Source organism: Pygocentrus nattereri, chromosome 9 (assembly GCF_015220715.1).
Source record: "Pygocentrus nattereri isolate fPygNat1 chromosome 9, fPygNat1.pri, whole genome shotgun sequence".
Taxonomy (NCBI): Eukaryota; Metazoa; Chordata; class Actinopteri; order Characiformes; family Serrasalmidae; genus Pygocentrus; species Pygocentrus nattereri.
The window spans coordinates 36,191,381-36,218,548 of NC_051219.1; the positions used below are offsets into that span (position 1 = coordinate 36,191,381).

General features: G+C 42.3%; 1 protein-coding gene across 3 annotated transcripts in view; it reads right to left on the reverse strand.

Moving 5' to 3' along the window:
- Positions 1-27,168, reverse strand: part of rerea (arginine-glutamic acid dipeptide (RE) repeats a) — a 185,438-nt gene that overhangs the window by 107,812 nt on the left and 50,458 nt on the right. Inside the window, exon 1 of one of the 3 annotated variants that reach the window (XM_017709337.2) lies at positions 19,223-19,701. The exons of the other annotated variants lie outside the window; for them this stretch is intronic. The gene's annotated coding sequence lies outside the window, so the exon portion shown is untranslated. Of the gene's footprint in view, positions 1-19,222; positions 19,702-27,168 lie in introns of those variants that run through there. 3 annotated transcript variants of the gene reach the window in all.

Here is a 27,168-nt window from a genome sequence, read left to right on the forward strand (position 1 = left end):
CTTTTGAAAGATACCAGCTGTCTTAATGGAAAAGGGAGGGAGAGAATAATATATATATATATATATATATATATATATATATATATATATATATATATATATATATATATATATATATATATATATATATATAGATAGAGAGAGAGAGAGAGAGAGAGCGAGCGAGCGAGCGAGAGCGAAAGAGAGAGCGAGAGCGAAAGAGAGAGAGAGCGAGAGAATGAGAGAGCGAAAGAATGAGAGAGCGAGAGAGAGAAAGAGAGAGAGAGAATGAGAGAGAGAATGAGAGAGAGAATGAGAGAGAGAGAGAGAGAGAGAGAGAGAGAGAGAGAGAGAGAGAGAGAGAGAGAGAGAGCGCGAGAGAGAGAGCGCGAGAGAGGGGGGGGGGCAAAACCAGCCATTTGTGAAAGCCAGTGAAAAGGCTTCAGGGGCTCAGCCAACAGCACCTATTTTACCATTTCCATTACTGCAATGAAGTCAAGGGGTGTGAGCCAGGAGGTTTTAAATAAAAATACGTTTCTCCTTCAGAGCGACAGAGAAATTAAACCTCCTCGGCCTCCTAACCACCCAGTTGCTCTCTCACTATTAACACATCACCTCACAATAGGCACGCAGCAGGGCTCTATTACAAAACACACTCCTTTTTCAACATTACTCTTTCATAGCACCATGTTTTATTCATCCCAAATCACTCTCGCATTACTCCCACAGACTGGAGCCGCCGTCTGTGATTTTGAGGCAAAATTTACAAACCCATGGTGAGGAGAGCAAGTGCAACGCCATTTTGCCGTAAAGCAAAACGGACGCAGCGGGCTGAAGCTGTTGCCCCCCCCCCCCCCCCCCCCCAACCCGGAACGGGCCGAATGCTTCTTCATCACATTAAAAGGCGGTGATCGGCAGGCTTCACAGCTCAGTATAATGTATGCAAATCATTTGGTGATCCCAGATGCAACAAATGAGTTTTCAATCAGAGCATTATGAAACGGTAGAAGTATGACTGGCAAGGATTAAGACAGGCTTTGCAAATGGATTGAAGCCTGCAAAATACTCTCATATGATTAGGCTACATTTTATGAAAGCGAGATTAGCCTCAAAACACAGCATTATCTGCAACATGGTTAACTCAAATTTATCAGACAAAAGTCTATATTCAATTTGCCTTCTATAGCCCACGACAATGGCCACAGAAAACAGAGCTGTAATGAATTTGATTTTCCTTGTCGGGTGAAAAACTACAATTACACAAGTAAAGAAAAGGTCCAGTATAAAAGACAACCCCACCAATCCTTCAAATCCAATGGAAAAAGAAACACAATAGCACCACTTCACTACTTACCACCCAGCAGGCAATCTAACCACCCCCCTCCCCTCCATTGTGCAACACTATGACTCACTGTGCTTTTTATTCCATATGTCTAGAGAGCAGCTCATACAGCAGAAGGGGTGGAGGAGACCCTTCACTCCTTAAAGGAATACTTTCCCAACCCATATTTCATACCAAAGGCTCAGGTGTTGAAAGCCTGTCTCCAAGTTTTAGTACATACATACATTCATCTAGATCACAAAGCCTATCTAACAAAGAGAAAAGGAAAAATTCTACTGGATGTAATACAGCCTTCTCATTTAAACGGCCACAACTGACTGTTTTCAACAATTACTCTACTGCTACTTATATATAAATGACTCTGATATGGCCTTGGCAGTAGACCACTGAGGGGCCGCTGTACAAAGGAAACCCTTTTAATACAGTCTGGACTCCACAGTGAGGATTTTAAACATTAGCACTACGGTCCATTTCCAGAGAATATGATGACTCCTGGAGAAAAAAAAAAGACCTATTATGTGGTGTGAAGCACTTCATGCATGTATTCAGCCTTCAGGTTGGTTATCAAAAGACCCGGGTTAACTTCTTTACAGAGCTTTTCTAAGGCATTGTTGTGAGCTGAGCTTTTCTTCACCAGACCCTCCCCACCCACCCAACAAAAACACACCAGCATAACACAAAACTATGATTATGTGGATGTAAACTGCCTTTCCTTATTTACAGTATACATTCGGTAGACGACAACATCAGCTACAGCTTATCTAAAGTCCTATTCATAAGCAAAGATGCCACAACACCAGCAAATCGTTTTGACTTGGATACTAAAACAATGACAAAAATTGTTTTAAACAATACCAGCCAATACCAATTCATATATATATATATATATATATATATATATATATATATATATATATATATATATATATACACACACACACATATATATATATATATTTTTTTTTTTTTTTTTTCTTTCCCCAAGAATTGGACAAATCCTGATTTTCACTTTAATCTCTATTAATGCAAAACTTTGCAAATGTTCAATAAATGAAAAATTATTCAGCCCTTTCCAAGGTAAGATTCATGGCACAAAGACATGCAATAAAGCTCACAAGTAGTGCTTGAAACAGTCATCAAATTGTGCTTAAAACAAGTGGATGACACCTTACGCTGACTGGTTCTCTCAGGAAAATATCACATATACTAGCGAACAAAACCTGTATTTATGTGTATGCGTGATATGCTAATGGGAACATATCTGCCTACGCAAGTCAAATTAGCTCAAGCAATCTGATTCGCCTACAGGCAGAATATAATGTCACCCCAGTGTTATCCCACTAAAATAAACAATGAAATGTATTGAAAGCCAGAGTTCTGAATCGTTTACCATGATGTATTTGAAACAGCATTTTCATCACATTGTGCAAAACTATAAGCAGAATGTGAAAGGAGCCACTGGATCTTTGCTTTCAGTCTCTGTAAATTAGAAATAGGACCTTACTGACAGATCAACTGATACAGTCTCAAGCACAGACCCCACCATCACAAGCACATCTGCAGTGATGTCTACAAAATCGATTTCATGCACATCAATCACAAGCATGTAACTAAATAAAGCTTCAGATTTATAAGAAAAAAAATCTCAAGGGTAGAGTCAAGGTCTTATTAATTGTGCACCAACCTAATCTCAGCAGCGGCTGAGGCAGTAAACCAGTTGCTAAAGGCTAGGTTGTGAGTGTTCTAGTATGTAAGTGCTTGTGTGAGTGTGTGTGTACTCCCTGCAAGATGCACAATACCTCTAGGGGCCTGCTTCCCATCAGTGCATGTGTCTATTATCAGCAGCGTGGCTGAGAGCAACTTCATTTCACACAGTAATACCTGAGAGAGGGAGACATGCGCACACACTCGCCTGTTTGTGTGGCGGACACGCACTGAGCACTCAGACTAGCCTGTTTGCCTGTGTGGTAGAGGAGAGAGCTGTGTTTGAGACGGCGCCCCCGAGAGGTACAGAGTGAAAAGCTGCATGCCCTTCGTTTCCAGTAATGCGGCCGGTTCTGGAGAGCGTCATCACAGGCTGGACGCTGGGGGACCTCTCCCCTCTCCCTCTGTGTCACAAATAAGAGTGCAGCTGGAGAACACCAGCCACGGGGACTGTATGAAGTGCTAATCATCAATCTATGATTTAATTGAGTTTGTCAAAGAAGCAGATTTTTTTTTTCTGAAGTCATCTCTCCACAACTCCCCTCCCCCACCAAAGGGAAGTTTCCCCATATTCATCAAGCCTGTAGGAACATCAAGAGAGCCAGAGCAATTTTTGCTCCCAGTAATGTAATTTGGGAGTGGAAATTATTTTAAAAGCACATAAGATTTGCATTTAACACTGACGTGTGCATCAACCCAGCGGAGGAACTATTTAGGGGCCAAATGGAGTCGTTAGCCATTAGCTGTTAGGCTCCTCCTGCTGGATAATGCTCATTGAGGCTGTAGCAGAATCCTGTGCAGCTCACCCTCAACCCCGGCACAGTCAATCAATACTAAATCAATGGCACATAAACACATATGTCACTGTCCAAATACATCCCAGACACTGATAGGGATATTAACATTTCACACTAAGCCTCGCTCCCTCCCCCACCCCAGACTCTCAATACAATCAGTTCAACTCGAATACAAGCATTTGTTGCCTATTGAACGTTGAATGGTCACACTGTATTTTGCATTCAGAATGAAAACAAGACGCCAGGAGATTGTCCTGACCCTGTAAAAAAAAATAAGATAGATTATGTTTTGTCAGATGCCTGCCACACTCGCACAGGCTGAGCCTATCACAAACAAAGGAGAAAAAAAAATTCTAATATAAATTAGAATAGGCAATAGGCTAGGGGGGATGGTCAGGTTCAGAATAAGCAACTGAAACTGGGTGACATACACTGAGAAACATTGTGAGGAACTGCCCCTCACCCTCAACCCCTGATCAAGCCCATGAAGCCACAGCACCCTGAGGAGACGCACAAGGCCCTGCCCTGACATTGCGTCCCCAACCTCATTTTCACAGTCTGTGTTGCTCTCTTCTCATCCTAAGGGGAGGCAATCTGGCAAAAAATGTCTTGCTAATTCAGCTGTATCCAATATCAATTAAAATGTTAACATATGGACATGTACATTTGTCCTACCATATTGAAGCCTTTAAAAGAATTACGCAATACTCAAAGACATTCTCACTTCCATAATACATGAGCTGCGTCACAGTGTTTGGCACGTTTAAAAAGGCTATTAAAGGCTACATGATTTTTCAAAATATGAATGTGAAAATAAGGGCAAGAGGGGGAAACAAATGATGCAACCGGTAAAAATAAATGAAGATGGCATATTGGGCTGATATCAGGTGTGTGCCACTTTGAAAAATTTGCAGTTACTAAACACTTTGTTCTTGTTTACAGGTTCACCTTAAATGATCTAAATATGTGTTTTTATGATGCCTTTAGTTGTTCAGTGGCCTTGAAGTACAGAAGACACCCACAACATACTCAGCTAAGTATACTGTGATGTCATTTTCACAATTGTCATATTGTACACCCTTACTGTAGCCTAAAACCACACTGAGCATGAGATGCAAGTTTCAGGATGATGAGTTTCCAGAAACAACACCATTAGGTCAGAGCATCAGACCATTTTCAGACTAAATTATTTAGTTATCTGGTAGCTGCTGCTTCTTCCTTTCTCTCTCTCTTTTTTTTTTTAACCCCAGCAACTGGCGGCAGATGGTCCGAGAGAACAAGCGGCGCATTCAAATACACGCCTAACGGCTCTGCCAAGAGCACCTCCACCCTAGATACCACAGGATGGTATTACCTCTAATTAGGAGCGGCTTTTGTTTCTGGATCAAGCCACCTCTCTCCTGCTCCCTCCAAACCACAGGCTGCCTCGCTTTAGGAGGCCACAGTCTGCTGTGGATAACACCCTCTTTGTCGCTCCCTCTTCTCTGCCATTTAAGGCCCACACAGCTTCAAATATAAATATGAAATTTCGGAGCCCGAACCAACCACAGTCCTATTTCCGATGTCGGCTGCCCCATGTAGCTGTGTGTGGAGTGGAATGCTTGGAATAGACTGGGGAGAGCCTGCAGGGACAACACAATTCAGTTGTGTCACTGCTTTGCCTTTTGTAATGTCTGTTACTTAACAATGATCTTCCAAAACGAAGAAACCACTCTGAATGGCCCTGGACAAAATACATCAGATCATGGCGTTGAATTGCCTGTATACTGTCAGGGCGTACTGTCCAAGCAGACGGCGCTGTAAACATTTCAGATTGTTTCCTTGCCTGGGAGCAGGAGAGGAAAGGGACTGGGTAATGAAAATGCTGCTGCTGGAACAAGGCAGGATCAGAAGCTCCTCTATCCTCCCCGGACAGCTCATAAAACATGCATCGACTGGGACTATTACCGGCCCTGGCGTTTTAGTGCACCCTGCACGCGCCCAGGAAAGAGAGCGCACTTACAAAACCCATATCCGCACTGGCCCCTGCGCTCCTTCTTTTTTTTCCTTTTTATCAGGCTGATTTTCATGTGAGAGAGCAGCTGTTTAGAGAAAACATTAGTAGAGTGAGGCCTCTGAACAAAAGGCTGCCGCAGCCCAGCAAGTTCACGGCATGTTTTTAAAACGCTGTACAGTAGCGATCAGGAGATTAACTCGGCCCATTCATGTGTGAAATGGAGACTTGATCCCTAACTGATCGCGCAGCCTGCCTCCAGCAAACAGAGGGCGGAATATTTTTCATCATTTCACAACAACAACTGTAATATATTAGATTACCTTTCGCATCCCTCACTGCATTTGTGCAGAGCAGGTTCTGAGAACGGCACACATTTCCCAACAAAGCCAGGCAGGAGGAGGTAAGGCAGGTAAGGTCTGTGCTTTTTCTAACTGAGAACTACACTTAAGTCCAAGTAATTTCAAGAGAGAGCACTGTGAAACAGCTAAAGCAAGGCTTAAGCATTAAGCGAAAAGGCGCAAATGGCCTTCATTACAGTCAAAATGCAAATAATACTATTACAATGTAATTGGGATTTTTTTCCCAAATCAGTGAACAGGAAATTCCCGATGCCAGTCAGGGTTGTTTTTTTTTTTTTTAATTTGGGCATTCGGCAAAAAACTTTGGCAGCATCTGCTCTCTCCAAACTGAGCCCAAACTGGGCAAAAAATAAATAAAGCCAGAGCAGATAGCATAACGCATTCAGTCATGGGAAACACTTGATTCTACACATAATGCTGTAACAGTGTTCCATGACAACATGTTATCTTGCTCCAGTTGTGTTTCAGCAGCACCATATCTACAGGCTTCATGCTCATGAGCACGCTTTTGAATTTCCTTAGCGTGGCAAGGAGTGAACCTCCAGGGGCAGGTCTGTGTGGGTACAAGTTAAAATAGCTTGCGAATGCATGGCTAAGCTTATAAACAGCCAGCGTGAGCATGTTTGCCACAGAGCCACATTCATCCAACTGTATACGCTTGTGTCAATCTAAATGAGTAGTCCATTGACTGCTGAGCAACTGTATTTTCGCTAAAGTGCACACTGGGCCAGGCTAATAAAAAGCCTGGCTGAAGTGAAATGTGGCCTGACCTTTCCACATCTTCCTTTCAGCAGTTCCTTTGCACAGATTTCTAGTTCTCTTCATACATCACCCTAAAAAAATGGGTCTTCCATTCACCAGATCGGTGTCCTCTGGAACAAACTTAAAGAGGACATCTTGCCAGGGCTAGCGGTATGACTGAGGGCTTTCTGTTTAAAACTAAACATGCTTTTATCAAAAGGAGTCAGTCGCAGCAGCAAACTGCCTGCATTGCCATGAATAATCTGCACAATTCCTCATTCATAACATCTCCTGCATCTAGCTATTAATAACCTCTTTCAAAGCCTAATGTATCATTCATGTTTGCATGTGCCCTGTTATCATTGCCCTTTCAAGACAAAATGTACTGAAGATTTACAGAGATAGCACTACCCTCACTTAATGCACCAGCAATCTTACATTAGAGATCTCCTAAGGGGCGACAGAGAGATTAGACTTAGATTTGTTTTAAATAGCTTAAGTCAAAGCAAACTCACAGCTCAGGCTGTAGCTCTTATAGCATTAATGAGGTGGAAAAAGACAAAAATCACAATATAACAGTGTCACAATATAATGTAGAAGTATTTTAGCTACCCAAGCAAAGACCATGTTTAAACATCACAAAAATAGATTAACTTAATTGTGTTTCATCTACAACTGTGTGTACTATCCTGTTTTGTTAGTGTAGCCTTTCATACAGCTGTGTGAGGAAATGGAAAAACACACTGTTTTGACACTTGCTACAAACAGCACGCAATCGGTTTTGAACTAGAAACAGATCATGATTCAGTCTTCATGCTATATTGTGCAATATAGGTTCAAATTGAAAACTGCAGACAGCTGTATTTCGAGTTTTTGCAGCACCATTGCATTAGCACAAATCTCAAGAAAGTTCCAGAGTCTGCCGGACTGGTGAGGGAAATATCTGAGGAATTAGCCAATCAAAACTCTTTCCAAACATCTTAATAGCATATGCTCATAAATGTTGCCTACTATCGTATGTGCAAATGGAATAAAGACATATGTTGGTTATATTAACTAAGCTATAATTGGGAAAAATAAATGTGGACAGAAAACAGTATGACATGTTAGTCTTTTCCAGGGTAAAACAGCAAGTTTCACAGAACAGTGAAAGGTTTCCACAATGTTTTTAATTACTTCTAAAATCAATGTCACATTAAGAATTGTACTTTATATACTTTATATTAGATTTATTTTTAGCATTTTATATTTTTTTATTTTTAAGTCTTCTGGCATATTTTGGCATATGTTATTGTTCGGTCCTTCTTAGTGTTTTTTTTTTTCCTAAAACTGATTACTCAATTTTTCGCCAAAATAATCAGTAAATTACTTGATTACTTATATAAATTGATAATGTGTGCCCTAAACCACATCTCCTGTAATGCATGCATATCTTGCCCTCTTTTCAAAGTCCTGACCACACAACATTTCCAAGGGCCTGAATGCGCTCAGAGAAGAATGTCAAGTCCTCTGCACTACCATCATCAGGGACCCAAAGGCAAGGACAGTGCACGACACAGCTGGGCCACATGGCAGAGTCCCTCTCTCCCCTGTCACTACGCAGCAAAATCATCTCAGGTGATCCAACACGGAAAGCTTGTCTATATACCACAGCAAAATAACAATTAGAAACGCAGCAAGAAGATTATCAGCCCTCATATCCCTCATCAGTCACATTGCACACCCAACTGTGCTTCAACAGCAATCAAAAATTCAATAACGAATATGAAATCCTAGTAATTAACGTCTATGGGAATCCGGACAGCCAAAAATAAATGGGACACTAGCGATGTCATTCATTTTGTTTTATGCAGAAATAATCTCTGATCTGCGTTACCAATTTAGTCACAAACAAATTAGATTTGAGCTAAGAGCTCCATTGATCTCAGCACTCATCTGAATTGGCCACGAAGAGCTGGTAATCCAATCCGGCCGTTCGGAAGTGCCTGCAAGAGCTGCATCTCCACAATGGAAACATTCTGTCCACAATGTAATCCATTGTGTTCATTCAGCAGACAGAGTGCACGGCGTTTGGAACCTGTCCGCTTACACTGAAATGGCCAAAATCGTTGAGAGTCTAAACAGCAATTGAGTGCATGAGGGAACACAAGAAGGCCCCATTTTCAACTTGGCTGGAGAGTTCGAGTAGTCTCATACTCTGAGCCTGAGCCAGGAACTGTGTAAAAGGGTGCCACTCAAGTCGCAATGACATTGGACTGACTCAGTGAAGTAATGCACATACTGACACTGTGGCCTCCTAGAGCACTCCAGCAAACAACATTATTACTCAATGGCTGAGCAAATTACGATCACTTTAGCTCATTTCATAACATTTAACAGCTATCTATGGCTACTATAGGTCCCCGAGGGCCAATGGCAGGAGTTCAAAACAACACGAGACTTGACTCCAATGTAAGCTAAGTAAGAACAGATGCCAGCAAGCATGAGCATTAGCAACCATTAGCGTTGCTAACAACAGTCAGGAACACTAGCCCAGCCAACAGTGAGAAACACAGATTATACGTTCACTCTTCTCAGATACAACACAAAGGCTGTATCACGATACGCAGCGCTGACTGCTTCAGACAAAGATTATTAGCATGCAATCCGGCTTGTTCAAGTGGAAACTGTCAACAATGAAAACGTCACAATTTCGCAAGGGTTTGTCAATACAGTTTGCAAGTTACACAAGTGTGAATTGAGAAGGCATTTCACTCTCAAATGTGCAGGCACAAGAGCAGCATAACGCAAACCAAAGCCATGCAGGAGTCAACAGCTAATCTCATGTGCACTAATAACCTTGGGCTCTCTCACCATTCCATTACTTTAAGGAATAGAGCAGCATATAAATAGCAGCTTCATTTCTCACCAGTGGTCTGTTACGGCTCTATTTCAGCTTCCCCATCATTAAATATTTATCCCTGCAGAGTGGCGGCTCATACCGAGGTGATAAGCATTTACCAATCCAAATCTCTCCTGCCCAGTCCCCCCACCCCCCCCAACACCATGAAACAGACACACGTTTCAAACGGATTATCTACAAGTGTTCCTTTAATCAGCGCAAGCCAGAACTGGAGCTGGCTCCCCTCACAACACTCCCAAAGGAAAGCCTATTTCAAGACTTATCAAGAGGAGAAATCACTTCTATTATGTACCAAGGGGATGAGGAAGGATGTGGTAGCTCTAATGTGAGATGACTCCAAGTATAGTGAATATATCTAACAAAAAATGGGGTGTTGGGGCATGATATAGATGTTATACATATCTCCAAAAGCACCGCTTCCTTTATTTGTGAAAAATGCCTATTCTACCCTGCACCCCACGCCCCCCACCCCCCACCCCACCCCAAGCCTAGAATGGCTCAGTCTGAAAGCAAAACAAATTTGCATTTGGCAAATAAGGAAATGATCCTTAATCAAACAAGAATTTGAGCAGCGCCGCTGTTGCCACTGCTTGTGCGAGTGAGCGGCTGGCTCTCTGCAAATCTGCCTTCTCAAAGTGGAGAATGATAAAAAGATTTCATGCCTCAGCCTTGTGGGTGGCTACTGTTGGGTGTGAATGCAACTCCAGTGAACTCTGCATGTTTCAAAAGCTCCTAGGGTTGACCTACAGTACTTCACAGGTATTCTTGGACAGAGAACAAAAACAGTTTTTCGTTTTTTTTATTTATTTTTTTTTTTTTGGCTCAACGGGGGAATGGTCTGCCAGTGGAATGGCAGCACAAAGCGCACCGGCTGAATTCCAGCACCAAAACCAAGCCTACATAAGGGCTGCAAGCTCTAGAGAAGACAAAGCAAAAAGATCTAATAAACAGCTAGTGACTAGCCAGAATCCTCAGCAATGGGCTTCCACAAGAACACAATTCAAAGTACGGAAAGAAAGAGAACAGTGTTTCGCTTGGACACCTGAGGAAATTGCCAGCAAATACACAAGAAATGGGTGTTTTTCATACAAATCTAACTTCTTCACTGGTGAACAGCACAGCTGGCAAAATTATGTGATTAAAAAAAAACTAACAAATTTCCCTCAGAGAATCAGCAATGATTAGGAGGCAGTTTTGCCTCATGATAATGCATATTTTAAATTTTCCTACTGGCTTTCCCACTTTTTCATTTTATAATAAACTATCCCAAAAATTACTTGATTGAAATGCTACACCCTCAAAAAAAGTGATTCTTCAAGGGTTCTTCAACAAGGCAATGGTCCCATACAGCAAAGATCACTCAAAGAACCCTTGGAATGTTTGGTTCTTCGTATGGGTAACTGGTTCTTGCCTATGGCAGATATATAGTTCTTTAAAGAAAATGATGAAAAACTGTTCTATATGACACCACAGAACCATTTTTAATACTATATAGAACCTTCTTTGCTAAGGGTGCAAGTGTTTATTATTTGATTGGTCTATTTATTGCCTGGCCTTTCTGAAAAATACTAATATAATCGAGTGAGAACTTTAAATTTGGAAAATTTTCTACCATCACATTTTATAACCAGTGTTTTATTCACCAGTGTTCAGCATACAATGGCCTTCAGTGGTCACAACTGAGTACAATCTATTGATCCAGACTGCCAAACACTCCTATAAAACGCAGTAACACACTGCAAAAATTCCTAACCCTCCTGTAGTAATTCAGTCTCTACCAGAAGGAAGATATGGAGCTGTGTTTAACTGATTAGAGCCATGTGTCACACTGATTACCAACACTAGCATGACTGTGAACCATGCAAACGACCTGACCTCAGACTCGCACATAAAAGTTAACGTTACCCAACCGCAGCGGTAACATGTATGCAACCTTTACTCACAAGCTTTGCTGCCTGGAATGTGATAAGAATGTTGACATTCAACAGCCACAAAACTTACAGGAGCTCTCCACTAGGCCCGAGGGCGTGCCGTATCAAGTGGAAATGCAAATGCTCAATTGGGTTGCGGAGCTAAATGACAGCTTGAGTGGGGGTAGTGGTGTATTGCTACAATAGAGCATGATTTTCTTTTCTGTGTTGATGAAGCCACTTCACTCTGATGAAGCACAGGAACACAGAGCCAATTCTAAAACTGCATACGTGGTACCCTGAGTTCCAACGCTCTCTTTTGTACTCTCAATGACACAAAAAGGATCTTTCTCCACTCTGTTCATGCACGGTCATTTTCAAATGTGGCTGCGCAAATCTGAAGCATCAGTTTCTGCTGCACAGAATCAAAGAACCTGCGTGAGGTTAAATTCACGTCTCACTGGACTGAAGTAAACTAAAAGCAAAGACCTGAGGAATCAAAGGGGTATTAACCTCAGCCTCAAATTTCATTAATTAAAGCCAGCAATAGCTACTACAGCCCAGAGAAGACAGTAAAAAAATCAATTATCTCAGCAAGTATTGATACATCTCACCGGCTGTTTACAATTTAATCCCTAACTTGTCAAAGCCATTATTTCCTTAATAACAACTTCCTCTCTGGGCTGCTTTGTCTCGAACTCATCTTTTAAGGGAGCAGAAAGGTCATAAGCTTTAATGCTCCCCAGGGCGCAGCCTGCAATGCCTGTAATTATTCCAAGGGATGAGATGACAAATGAAGTGGATCAAACCCAAGGTGCCAGAAGCCCTTATGATTCCTGCCCAGCCATATGGGTTAAAACAAGGGTCAACCTAACAGGGAAATCAAAAGGAAAAACTAGTTAATGCCACATCGCAATAATTACGTGGGAGACCTCTTACAGCGGCAAAACGTTCCAGAGATGCTGATCATAATTGCTGTCATCTCTGTTCACCAAAGCATTCCAGAGGAGTGAAAAAAAAAAGTGTTATCTACCTCGACTCTAATTGGCAGCTCATTCGACCACAACAAATAAAAACATGTTCTGCAGATATCCCACAACCCAAAAAGCATCCAAGCGAGAGCTGCATCAAACAATATCCTTAACATCTGCCAGGAAAGGTCTGTTAAGCAGACAACACTTCCCCCACAACTAGTTAGCATACATAGAAGATCAATGAGCAAATTATTAGCAAACTCACTCTTCACAGCTTGGCCAGTAATCATTGAGGAATGCACGCTGCATTATTTACAGGCTTATGTTTAATTCAGCACTAACAGCAGATTTAATGCATAAATAAAGCTGTGATACACTTACATTAAATGTTTACTCTCCAAAACAGGATTCGAAAGCACACGCATTTCAGCAAAGCGTCTGTGAAAGTTTCAAACCTGTCACTTTTTTTCCCTCCATTTTTAATGGCTTGCACTAAAACTGAAAATGGTTTGCAGGTGGAGAGGCCAGGGAACCCTTTGTTCACCCTCTAAGAATCCAGGGAGGGATTCAAATGTGCTAACACAGGCTCTCAATTACTTTATTCCAAACACAGCCTAGTTGTGGATGGCACATGCTAGCTAAAATGAAATTGAGATGTGAAGAGAGCCCATATTTCAACTCAACATGAAAGCACTTAAAAGCAGAGTTTTTTTCCCCTCTCCAACTCTAAAAAGGCTTTGTAACAACCATATAAAGCCTTTTTTCATCTCTGTATCAAGTCAATAAAGGGCACTGGCTAACTAAACCAAACTATCCCAAACGTATCCTGTGATGTTCTTAACAAGGCAGGAAAACAGCAGGGCCAGGCGAGAGCTCAGCTCACTTTATGACCATGCCCTGAATTAACAGGTCCAGATGCCCCCTCCTCACCATGTGTGAAAGACCCAGAGCATGGGCTGAGCTGCGTCAAGCATTATTAAAAATATCAGTTTCGATTACCCCAATTTCCTACTGGCCATCCCCAAGCTCACATTTACTGCCAATGAGCTCTGCTTCACCTATACATTTACATAAGCTACTTGATCATTCAGGAGCTTAAGCTTTAAGTTCTAAATACAATTTAGGCTAATGCCAATGCCAATCACAACACACTCATTCTGAACTAAAAAGAAAAGAGAGACACCAACTAGACAGCATGCCTATTATCCTGAAAATAAGGCAGCCCTGTTAGCTAAAATATCAATCTACCTGAGGTACAGGCTACAGGAGGAATTTATAAGTGTCTCCTGTCTGGCTCTTTTGTGGTCAGACCTGTGTCAGGACTGCCTGTCGCCCAGGCAATGAGCAGGCGTCTGTGGTTACTGTATCTATTGTCACGGGGAAGGTGCCAAGAAGCAGCCTACATTCTTGTAAACAAAGGAGAGGCTCCATACAAGGATAAAGACAAACCGAAGTTTGGTGGTTTGCCATTTTGAAAATGACAATGCCAGAAAGAGCCCTTTCAAAAGGTGCAGGTTTTCTCACAAGAAAGCTGCATGTAGTAAATAAAACATACAAGTACCTCTATCTTTATATATTCCCAAGGATTAAAAATCTGCTTAACATTGCAACACCACCACCTAACTTCCGTGCTTTGACTGTGATGAGCACAGACATTCCACAACAGCACAATAGCAAAGCAAGAAGCTCAAACATGACATTAATTACCCCTGCCCTTTCTCTAATTCATTAAGCATAACATTACTGGGCTGAGCCCTGCCACCGGCTCCCTGGCACTGAGAGCAGCTCTATCAGAAATGTGCTGCCATCACAGCCAGGCAGGCAGAGAGAGGGAGAGAGAGAGAGAGAGAGAGAGAGACGGCGAGCACGATAGCAGCCGGTTCCATCATGCGAGCAGATTAAATAACATGCCTCCCCAAGCCCTGTCAAACATTCAGCTGCCTCCGTGCACCAACTGATCCGTTACAACACACTTTATGAAGAAGCCCTTCCGTCAGCCCCGGCTCGCTGCCTTTGATCCAGCCACCGTCTGTTTGATGCCCTTAAGGGTAGGATCACACGTAGGCATACCTATGTACAGAATGCTTAAGACATATTTCTCTGACAATTAGAGTTAGCTGAGGGAGGCCAGGACTTACTGCTATCCTCTCAAAAAAAAAAAAAAAAAAAGGTTTTCAAGGGTTCTTCAGTAAATGGTTATACGTACTATGGATTAAAGCTAAATGATTTGCTAATCAATTATCAAAACCATTTGATGGGTTATGCCCTACATTCCTCAAATGTATAAAGTGGAGAAATTCAAGCTAATAATGCAGAGCTTGTGAACTGACAGTCTGCATTCAATGCTCAAGCCTGAAATATTTTCTCCAAATAGTTCAGCCCTATTACAGATGACATATTACATACCTGTATCAGTGGGGATTGGTAACGTTATCGGGCTGACATCAGCAGAAAATCTTGTAACAAATCAAGCCTGAAATAGTACATCCTTACATCATACACTCTCAGAAAAAAACACCTTTCTTGTCACTGGGGTGGCAATCTCAGTACCTTTAAATCAGGGAACATAACTGTACTATAATCCATTGAAATTATATTTTCTAAGTTATACTGACTCCACACACCCTGTCTCATCTCCATATCCTCTAGGAAACACTTATGTAAGGTAAACAATTGAACCTTAAATCCTTTAAGGGAGCATATACATTATGCCTTGATTAATGAGAAATGTAACTGCACAGTACCTTTATTTCTAACAGTGTACAGCTATGTATGACCTCCTTTAGATTGAGTAGTTTGAGCATGCACGCTCATGTACTTCGAGTACATTCGGTATACCTGAATGCATATTTCCAATCTAGCTCCAAGAAACACCCTTTCATACACAATGCAATTACAATAGGGCTTACCAACAAGCTTTCTTTACTGCCGCTGCTATGAAACACACTGGGCTGGGTGTTGCTGTGCGTTTAAGCATTAAACATTTAATAGACTTTCTACACCGCGAAGGCAAGCAGTCAAACAGTTGTTCAGGGAGAGAGATGACACAGTTAATCATACACCCACGCACTGCAATTGAAGCTCCAGTGCACAGACGAATCATAAAGGCAACTTTAAAAACATACAGCACTCCCATCATTAGCAACAGATTCATCTATTTACCATTCTTACATGCGCTCACACAGAGTTCTCCCTGCTTGTCACAGTCAAAGGCGCTTGGTAAACACATCCAACGTTACCAGAATTGAGCACTTCCTTCAGAAACAGAGCAACTTGCTAATTCAATTATTCAGTTAGAGTAAACTGCTGGTTGACCTCTGGGGAGATTCTCAAACGCAAAAGCATGGAAACTGAAAGATTTCTTAGAAAAGAGAGGGGGGGGGGGGGGGGGGGGGGGGAGGAGCGGTGAAAGAACAGCCTTTGGTTTCATATTCAAGCTACAAAATAGTAGCTGGGAAGCCAGAAAACAAAAAGAACTGTCATTTCAAAAACCAAAAGAGAAATACCCTACAAAACATCCAATTTATCTACTCACCCACACATCCAAAACGCTCACACACAGTCACCTCTTAAAATCAGTGAGTGGGAAGGACATTTGGGAACTCCACTTTCCCCTTATTTATGGTGCACCAGCTGCTGTTCTGCTTATGCAGTCAAGTCAAACAAGGGTACATTTTATCTTTCTACTTAAACCCAACTCGCAGGTCAAAGGGGATACAAGCTTGGACATGGAGAGTTCAATCACACTGAAGAGTACACAGTATTTTTAATACTCAAACGATGCGTATGGACTTTAAGGTTATCCAGCCTCTCAATGAGGTTTCTCTGAGGGTAATACAAGACAATGAAAACATGCTGTTCCTCGCTCTTGCCTTTAGTTCCTCTGTGGGAGACTGCTGTCTAAATGTTTGACTTTTTACCTCAGGCTATCCTCAAAGCCATGGCATGAGTAACAGAGTTCATAAAAGGTTTTTCCTCTCTATTCTATAAACTAAGGGATTAAGGAGAGATACTCTGCACATGCCTGTTATGATTACAGATTAGCGATCTAAAGTCGAGATGTCTGTAGAATGGCAAATTCCATCTTTTAGTAATGCTTAATCCTTATCTTTTAGTCATATCTCTCTGACTCATGGTTTGAAAATCTTCTCTGTACAACTCTGCGCTTGATTGCGAGATAACCGCTCACACAGAAGCCCTTCCAGCGTTACAGTATCTTAAACGCCTCTGTACATTTTCCACCCTCAAAGGCAACTACCATCATGTCTTTGATCTACATATCTTAAAAAACAAACAAACAAATAAATAAAGTGATATGGAATAAAACAATGCAACTGACATCATCTCTTTTAGTCATCAAATTTAAAAGGAGTATGCATGCAAAGGGTGACGAGGGCTGTTTGGGCACGAGTTAAGCCTCGATTTCTGTTATCTGCAGTCTTTGTCCTATGAATTAGGCAATCTGTGGTCTCCAACTCCATTGAATTAATCACCAAGGAATCATTAAGGTAGAGGTCACTTCCCAGTTAACAAGGGACAGACTGAAAATATGTGAAGAGAAGCTGAGGACTGTTGAGAATAACCCTATAACCATGTGACAATTAATACCCTAGCATTCACAACAGGGGAGGGCAGGTCAGTTAGATGTACAAGAGCCGTGATTTATTTTGTGGTTTGTATGTTGTGTAAGGTCTGTTGCAAAGCTCCTCTGTAATGGACTTTCCTCCACTGTGGATCTTAAGTCTGCTATTGTCAGACATAAACAGTTACGTCATGGGATGTTCAATATAGCTGATAATTACTAAGATAGTTTCAGTTTAGACAACCTTTTCTCGCCCTGAATTACAACACTGCAAGACCTTCTGACTAGATATTATGACCTTAGTATTATGGTGGGGGGGGGGGGGGGGTATCCTTAATGTACGCTGAATCATAGTCCACCAAAATACATATGATGTTGACAAAGTAGTGGAATGTCCCTTTTAGGGCATGTAAAAGGTAGCCTTGTGCAGTCCAGATCACACAAAAATCAAGTATGGCCAATAAAACAGCGATTACAGAGAAAAGAAAACAAGATACTTCCCCCTCACACATGGGACTTGTAGACTGAAATCAGATAAGCCCAACTGTGAAACAAATACTGTTTAAGACAAGTCTCTTCAACCACCACCCACCATCCCCCCACCTCACGGCCAGTCACTCGTGTTCCTTACAACTCCCACATTGCTCTGGGCTTGACTAATCACACACCAGCCATCACAGGCCATGGTTCACATGCTTTATTCAACTGAGAGAAGTTAAGCTTACTTAGCTGTTCCACAGCAGCCTCCAACTGGTCAAGCAAGTCTACCGAAAAAGAAAAAAAAAGCCACTCTCTCTCAGCCGCTCTTAGGGTTTGCAGTAAACAAAAGGTTATAACTCATCACTTACAATCTCTGGAGAGCAACACATGGGGGAAGGGGAGGGTAGAGAATCGTCATTGTAGGCACACTGTTGTGACTGACTAACAGATTAGCAAGTTTTTTTTTTGTTTTTTTATCCCAATCTGTTATTTGATATAGTTGGACAAAGATAAAGCTGTAGTGAACATTCTGATGTCAGAGCACACCACTTCAAATTCCACACATACATAATTCACTTTGGTGCATTTAAGTTCACAAAAACAAAAAGTAAGTTTGAAAACAGCAGGAAGAGAAGCGCCAATGCGACGTCATTCAATCTTTAGAGTTGCCCCATACAGATTTCTTAACACGTTCAATGTCCAGTAACTAAATTTAGTATCATGAAGCTGCAGAAATAGTTCAGACTGGTCTGAAGTGATATGTTGTCTAGTCATACCTTGGTGGAACATCTAACAGTGCTCATTTGAAGTTGGTTTATTACGTCACACTATTATTCTCATCTTGTAAGAGTTTGTTTTGTTTACATAAAAATCACTAGCCTCGTGAACAAAACACTACATTCAATATAATCAATTAGGCTCACTTTTTAGCCACAATGACCCACATTTATCACGCATCTCAGAGCAAGAACACTGATCTAAGATCAGGTCATGGAATTTCATTGTATTATATTAAAAGGCACAGGCTGATCCCAGATCAGTATCATTACTCTAAGAAGTTTGACAAGAAAAGGGAACGATTTGCATTCAGACAAGCTCGCACAGACGAATGAAAAATCCAAATAAAAGATACCGGAGCAGATGTGGCATTAATGGTGGGTAAACTCAGTGCCCACCTCCAGTGTGTACTTACTAGAAAACATCAAGCATTAACCTACTTGCTAGAAGTCATCGAGTGTTCCTAAAAGAGCACGCGCGCCTCGCTTGATCAACAAAAAAAAGAAAGAAGGAGAGAGAGGAAAAAAGTGAAACGCTTGCAGCGCACACTCCAAGTGGACCCCGTGCTTTCCAGCTCTGCTGCCAGGATTCCGTCTCCAGCCACCACCACCGCCCCCCACCTCCTCCCCCCCTCCCACTCGCTGTGTTTCATCCGCGGTCGCTGAGTAGTAGTACTCACCCGCTACAGTCTCCAGTCTGCCCGGCTAACTTCCACTCCACAGCCTCGAAGGAAGGGTATAATCCTCGTCTGTTTCTAACAGATGACCCCGCCGAACTTATCGGCCTGGGCCAAAACAAAGAAATCCCACCAAGAGAAAAAAGACACGGTAACCGTATCACTTCATCCGGTAAAAAAAAAGCCGCCGTCCACACGGATGGAAACGGGCACTTGCTTCAACAAAAGACGCCCTCGCTCTGCTAATGTATTCACGTTCAACTCGCCACTAAGAAGAGGAGGGGAAAGAGAGGGGGGGGGGGGTTCTCTGTGGAAACAAACGGCTCACTCAAGTCCTTCTCGCCGTGTGGTAAGTCCGAAAACGTTTGAGAAGTGGAGCCAGTGCAGTACTTCGAGGGTAGGAAGGGAGAGCGAGGAGGAGAGAGGAAAAAAATATCAGTGGAGTTCGCCGTTTACACACTCTCCGCTTCCTTTTTCTCACACGCACACGCGCGCGCACGCTTTACCCCCCTCCTCGCGCACTCCCTCTTTCATATGTATGCACGCACGCACACACCACGTTCTCTCTCTCTGTGTGTGTGTGTTTGTGTGTGTGTGTGTGTGTGTGTGTAACCCCCCTTCAGCTGTTCAACAGACGCATCCACATGGCTGACCTAGTCTTTCTTTATCCAGACACTAGTGAAGGAGAATTACACCCCCTCCCTCTCTACACATACACGCTGCTAAAAAGCGACTGAAAGCAAAACACGGACTGGATTCAAATGACCGCCGGGACAAAAGGAGCACCAAACGGATCGTGATTGATCGGTTAAAACCGTCGGAGCTCCAAAGTGCACCGCTAAGCAAAGACGGTGCAGCTCGAGCTCAACTCCTCCCATAAGGAATATATGAAAGCAACCGCGGACGAGTGAGAGTGAGAGAGCCTGTTCATCACCCAGGCAGAAAAAGAGAAAACTGGCCCACATGATCAGAACACGTGGCGAATATTTTTTAAAGCATGCCGTCGAGGAGATGGTTTAATTCGGCCAAATCAAGCCAGCCATTCTGCGCGCTCGTGCTCCAGCCTTCAGTAATGAACGGGCTGACGACGAGAGACCAAACAAAGGCTGCGAATTCACTTAGCACGACGCGGCTTGGGGTGATCATTTTACACCTGAAGGGTTTAAATTTATTCATTATCATGGTTTCACACACAGCTATTCACCCTGTCAGAGCGGACCATGAGCTGCTGACTGGAAGTGAAACGATACAGTTTTAGGTTTGATGTGATTCTTCATTTCAGTTTGTGATGTTGCAAGTGTTCAAACCTTTTGATTCTAGAGAACCGATTATATACTATAGAGATTAGTTTGGTTCAGAAAATACACATTTCAATTCAAATAAGTGCATCTGTTGGCGAAGCAGTGATTGTAAGCAGTGTAACTGCGCCATAAACAAGACTAGACAGAATGCATGTAGGTGTAACCTAGAGTTTAAATCAGTTGCTCAGTCTTTCGTCAAAACCAGTGTATCAGTGACAGTTTCAAATTCCCATACATGCTGCAACTGTTTTTTTTTTTACTGACTTTTTAAGCCTTTACTACTGAAACTGTCTACTTGCTTCTGTTTTTCCCCAGTGTTAATTTTATAAAATATAACTTTAAATAAAATAAAACTTTCTAAAACATACACAATCCCATTAGGATCATTTCAATGAGGGCCACTCCAGTTTAGCTGAGCCACTCCAAGCTAACTACATCTGTCTCTCAGTCACAGGATGGCTGCTGATACTTCAGAGACATAACACTGTTGAAGGTATTTACTACAGAGTGTCAATTAAAACACAGTAATGTTTTCAAATAAGTTAATGCATTTACAGTCTGCTGTAATCACACTGTTATTCACTGGTATTCAAGCACACATTTGTAAAAAGTGCTAAGTGTACTGTAAATCATGTAACGTCAGTCAATGTTTTTTCCAATATACATAATTTTGTAGTCTTTACAGTATTGTGTGTCGTAGGTACGTGGCAAAAATATAGCATCACAATATTTGATTTTATTTTCCTGATACATAATTTTTTTTGGTTTAATAGATTGAGGGGAAAAGAGAGACCCCCTCCAGCATTTCAACACTTTATACCTAATATACAAGGCCAGTTATGGTCTCTTGGACTACTGGTATCTTTGGGATTTGAACAACCGATGTCTCGACAACAGGGTGAAAACTTGTACAGCTACACTACCTGGGAGTCCAGTCTAAAATACTTTCTTAAAACATGCACTTCATGTTGACTTTAAAGAACACAGATTAAGTCAAAATTGACCACTTTAAGCCTACTAGTTCCTATGTCCTGTTCCTGTGTCCCTGGCCAATAATAAAATGTTAGCATAATCTATCAAGATGTAATGACTTCAAAATGCCTTTGGATTACATCATGCTCTAGCAGGCAGGGATACATAAAATGAACCAAAAATATGTCACCCCCCCGCCCCCCCCCCCCCCCCCCCCCCCCCCCCCCACCTCTTCCTCTCACCACCCCCACCTACCACAGAGCAAAAACACCCAGCCAACCAAGAAATCCTCCCTTCACTTGGAAGTAAAAAAAATGCATCATGACTTTCTATTCACGCTTATAAGAGTTTGTGACATAATTTTTGGTGAAAATGTAATTATAGTCACATCGCACAGCCCTATTGTCTCGCCTGGGCAAAGTGTAAACACGCAAATCAAAACCCGCAGTATAAAGGCTGTCCTCCTCACCACCCAACATAAAGCATATATTTGGAGCGGCAGCGGAGATCAATAGGAATCAAGTTTGGTGTGGTGTGGGCCCTTTATTGTGCTGCAAAGCATGTAGCCTGTCAGGTTTTCAAAAGCAGGAGGTGTCCCTAGCGATCTCAGTGCTGGCAAACGCTCTCCAGCTCCAGGGAAGCCAGAGACAGTGTGACTCCTGTTCTCCTGACAATCCTCAGCTCAGCTCAGCCCAGAACCCCACTCCCCACCCCCCCAGCGCACACACACACACACACACACACACACACACACACACACACACACACACTCACACGTGTGCATGCGCGCCACTCACACACACAGCAGGCAACCTCCTCCCTCCCAGCAAGCATTTGGGCTGCACATTCAAGCATATTTATTACATTTACTCAAGTACATCCTTATTTATTCCTATCCTTTCTCAGCCTCCTCCGGCAGTGCTCGCACTGAGTCCAACCGGAGTTCAAATTCTCACTGTGCTAGAGGAAGATATTTAGAGAATGCACTTTTCAAAGAGATACCAATCATGGCTCCCAGGCTGCCAATAGCAGATTAGCTCCTGGCTCAGGAGGAAAACACACAACGGCGCGTTTGACACGGCTGCAGACGGTCAATTACTGCACTGAAGTGAATAGCTGCAGAAGGCGTGGGCACAAAACCGCAGCAGAGAAGGGGGAAAAAAACAAAGCAAAAAAAAAAAAAAAAAAAACACAAACAATGCGAAGAAGACTAGGACTGAGCTGATGAATATTAAATCATTTTAATGTCATGTGCACACAGGCGCATTTCTCCAGGGTGAGTGACATCCATTAATGGAACTGAAAACCCATCACATGGCCGCAATTCAGCCACAAACTGACACGCCACAAAACACACGGGGTAACAAACCCGTTCTATGCTGATGACTGTTGTAAATCTTCGGGTGGAACACGCTGTAAAAGTGTGCAGTGTTTCAGAGGAGACTGGCGCCTTTCTCAGAACAGCCTGGTAAAAAAAAAAAAAAAAAAAAAAACACCAGTAGGGAGTTCATAGGAAAAAGGCCCAACTATTTACGGGATTGTTTTAAGGGCGAATACTTTGCATTTCCTGCGCTCAGATGGTTCTTCCACAAGCAGAGGAGATCCCATTATCAGGCAGACGAAAACTCCACCTCCAGGATTTCACAGCTCCTCTATTTATCACATGGCCCTGTCAAGTTGGGCACCATTAACTGATAATGAAAGGAGACAACGGTGCAGTTACAAGCAAAGCACTCCACATTCTACAGGCCTAAGCATGTATCTGGGAAGCTGACTGTTTCTATTCAGTTTCTGCTCTGTATTCAGCACCCCATCACAATACCTCAAGTGGGGCGCAGTCTCTGCTTACGCTAGTTTATCATAGCGCTGTCTCATTTAACATTGTAAAAAGAACCAGCCGCGGACTAAAACGATGACTGACAGAGGGAATAACTCCTAATAGATTAGTTATTCTGTCAGCAGATGGTAGATATCAAGCTACATCAAAAAGAGAGAATTAAAATGAGTGAGGGGGAGAGGGGGATGCTTCTGTTTTCTTCATTGAACATTTCTGCTGGTGAAAACAGGCTCAACAGAGGAGCAGCACTAGAGCCAGAATTCATGTCTTGTGCAAAGGAACAATTCATTCTGCTATCAATTTCTCTTCATCAGTTTTGTAATGGTCTCATTAAACACTTAAAAAAAAAAAAAAAAAAAAAAAGAGCAGTCATGCTTATTTTTGCCTGATTACATCTAAATAGAGACTCTGAAATACAAGGCTCTGAAATACAAATAAGTCAGGCAGTAGCTGAAACAACAACAGAAAAAAAGGTGACATGGATGAGTGAGCCAAGCTTGTGAGCGCCTTGGCAAGCCTCAGAGGCCCTGGCCCCTTAAGCACTCATATCTAGTAACTTCATTTAATACATTCAGCAGGGATCTGCAGACAAGTGGAAAGCAGAAAGATTCTGACTGAAAGAGGGGGGAAAAAAAAGAGACAGTTAGGAAAAGGAGAGTGGAAAAAGATTCAAGGCACTCTATTCCTTATTTAAAGACTTACAACACAGCAGTAAAGACAGTATAAAGGAAAAAAATGGCTTGAAACCTGCTTCTCAGATGGCTACTGAAAAAGGTGCGCTTTGCATATAAAAAAAAAAAGCCCTACTTTGTTCTGCGTAGCCTTAAGGAAAGTGCAGGGCCCACAGCAGACGTTTTCAAGGCAAGACTAAACAATGGGAGTCCGGATTGGTGGAAAGGAAAAAAAAAAAAAGGTGGGTGATGATCACAGCGCTTCATTCCTCGCTCCCTCTCTTTGCCAGGGGTCATATTCACACTCTGATGCTGCCGTCAGGAACCAGCACTCATGTTTCCCTTCAAGAGACACAAGCAACTTCCACTCACATTTTCTCTGCCTTCAAACATGCGCAGCATCTGCTGACAGGCTCTCTCCACAAGCTGACGAGAAAAACTTGACTTCAATTTACCCACTGCCATCTTAGCATTCTGGCACTTTTAGCAGGAGCCTCTTCTACAAGTTTTGAGATTGAGGAAGGGGCACATTGAAAGGTAGGTGGGCGGTGGGTCAAGGGGGTATACGAGCCAAAAGAAACGTTGTCTAGGCTATGACCAGACACGCTGAGAGAACAGCACAGCTGTGTAACAGCACCTGGAATGGCGTTCTGAAGCACAAATGACCAAAAAAGGGGGAGGAAAAAAAAGGAAAAAAAAACACCTAAAATAAACAGTACGGGCTCCGTCCTCTTGAACAGTGACAAATAAAGGAAGTTTAATTGGCTTCACCCTCTGCGGAATTAAACATTGTTAAGTCGAGGTCTGGCTCGGCTCAAATAAAGAGACATTTTCCTACACAGCCTCATTACAGTGACTCCAAAATAAGCCGTGTTCTTAGACAATCCCAAAAGACAAGCGTTAACCCAAACATTACAATTCTCCCGTTTCAAACAGTCATTTGTGAGATAACTGCCTCACCAACCTGTTATTTAACATCATAAACACAGCACAGAGAAAGAGAGGGAGAGAAAAAACGCTCTTTGATGCAACGCACAGAACGCTCAATTTCATTGAGAGATCACTCTGAGGTAGGGCCCTGCATAGCTAGGCTTGTTTACTTTGCCATTCAGCCACAGTTGGCAAACCCAGGAAACCCCAAAAACCCTGCAACACTCATGTGTTGGCTTTATTTATTGCATCGCCAAGCTATACAACCTCAGGAGAATTCATCTCTCAAGCGGCAGTTAAATGCTTAAACCACGCCATCAGGAAAAAGCAGTGTAAGCACCGGCCATTCCAGATGTGTGGCTGTCACCTGGCAAACAAATTAGATCACAGCAAGTGAAGGAGAAGACTGTGCCTTCCTCTCGTGTAATAACACAGCAGAGAGCTTGTTGAGAGACAAGTGGTAAACGGCCACTATTTTTCAGCCCTCATAGACAAACTCACGCATGGACCCAAATGAGTGGTTACTGGTGAAAAATAAACAGCAGCATTCGCCCGAATTCACACGCGCATGAGCTCACCGCGGGTCATTAAAAGAAGCTGTGAAGCTCTTGTGTGGACCGTCTTGAATTTTCTCTTTGTTTGCTAGCTGTAAATGGCCCATCAGGGCAAGCAGCCCTTCCTCCCTCGCTCCCTAAACACAGACAGTTAGACACATGTGCACACACAAAGTGCTGTGCAAGTCGGGGAACACCCTTCATTTATATCAGTTCCAGTCATCACTGCTATTAAGTACATTTCATTTTCCAAAAAAACTTAACATCTGTGCTGGTAGACCAACAAAACTGTCACAACCAGATAAAATGAGAATTAAAGCTTTAATCTTTTACAAATGGGAGAAAATCTATCTTAGCTCAACTAAAAAACGATGTGTAGCTGTCAAGAAGCCGCTTGAGAAAGAAGGAAAAAATGCAAATTAAACAAAGAAGCTGCTTCTGTTTCTAGAATGACTGACCCTATAAGTCCAGCCCTCAACATCCCTGAATGTGTGGGATTACTTGGATCATGATAAGCAGATGGTGCAACCAACTTCAAATATCCCTTCAGATTGAAAGGCGGTCTCAGACTTTTGCACAGTACTGTACTTCCTTATGTGCTACTTTGCTCAGTCACACATTCTCCCTAGAGTCACAGCACTCATTCAGACAGGCTCTGTATCTAAGCAAACAACACACAACATTCATTTCAAATGTTAAAATAAAAAAATAAAAAAAAGCCCAAGTCAGTTTGAGTAAAACACTAATGCCTGACACAGGGATTGGGGCTATTCTTCAAACAATCATCAAGGTGTCTGAAATGAAAAGCTCTCTGTTCCAGTCCAATGCCTTTGTCAATAGGCAAAATGAAAACATCTGATAACAGCACGCAGCACAAACACACTGAACATTTGTGCACATTCTAAACAATGAACAAATAGTGTAAAGCGAAGGAAAACAAAACACAGACCAGAAAATGGTTAGCGAAACCATAAAGTGACCATACATACAGCACTTAAATATTTTCAGCAGGCCTAAATTTCCCAGAGATGCCACAGATTCTTGTGGGCAGTGGAAAGACAACTAGAACGGAGGCCATTGCTTACAGCTCTGCTGTCCAAATCCATTAGATCACAGAGTGAGTGCTTGCCATGTGAGAGCAATCCTGTTCAGCAGGACGTATCCTCTCACGCTGCCCCCTTATGGACGCTGAGAGGAAGCACACTAAAACACGCAATATCAAACACATGCTAAAAAATACATGAGTGTAATCAGACACTGAAGAACAAAGACATTGGATATAAAACCATATCTATAATTCCCTGACTTTTCAGTACAAGACTTCCAAAGGGGCAATTTTAAGTCTGCTGTTTGTGACTCACTGTTTACATCTCGGTGTGTGTGCGATAAAGCAGGCTGATGCTATCAAGCGTTTTCTGAAACGGAGGCATATGGGTTTGGGTGACTCATAAACCACACAGGACTATTATACAGCGCTCTCAGTCCTTTTCAACTGATTGAAATTGATTAATAATTTAGAAAGCAATTAACAGCTGTATGAATTACTTCCAGAATATGAATGTCTGCTCTGTGAGGAACAAGGCAATAAATGCCTCTGGTGTGACAGAGATGGCGGCAATGAAACCTTGAGAACTGGCTGGTACTGATACCAATTTGATTATATATGTATGTATATGACATAACT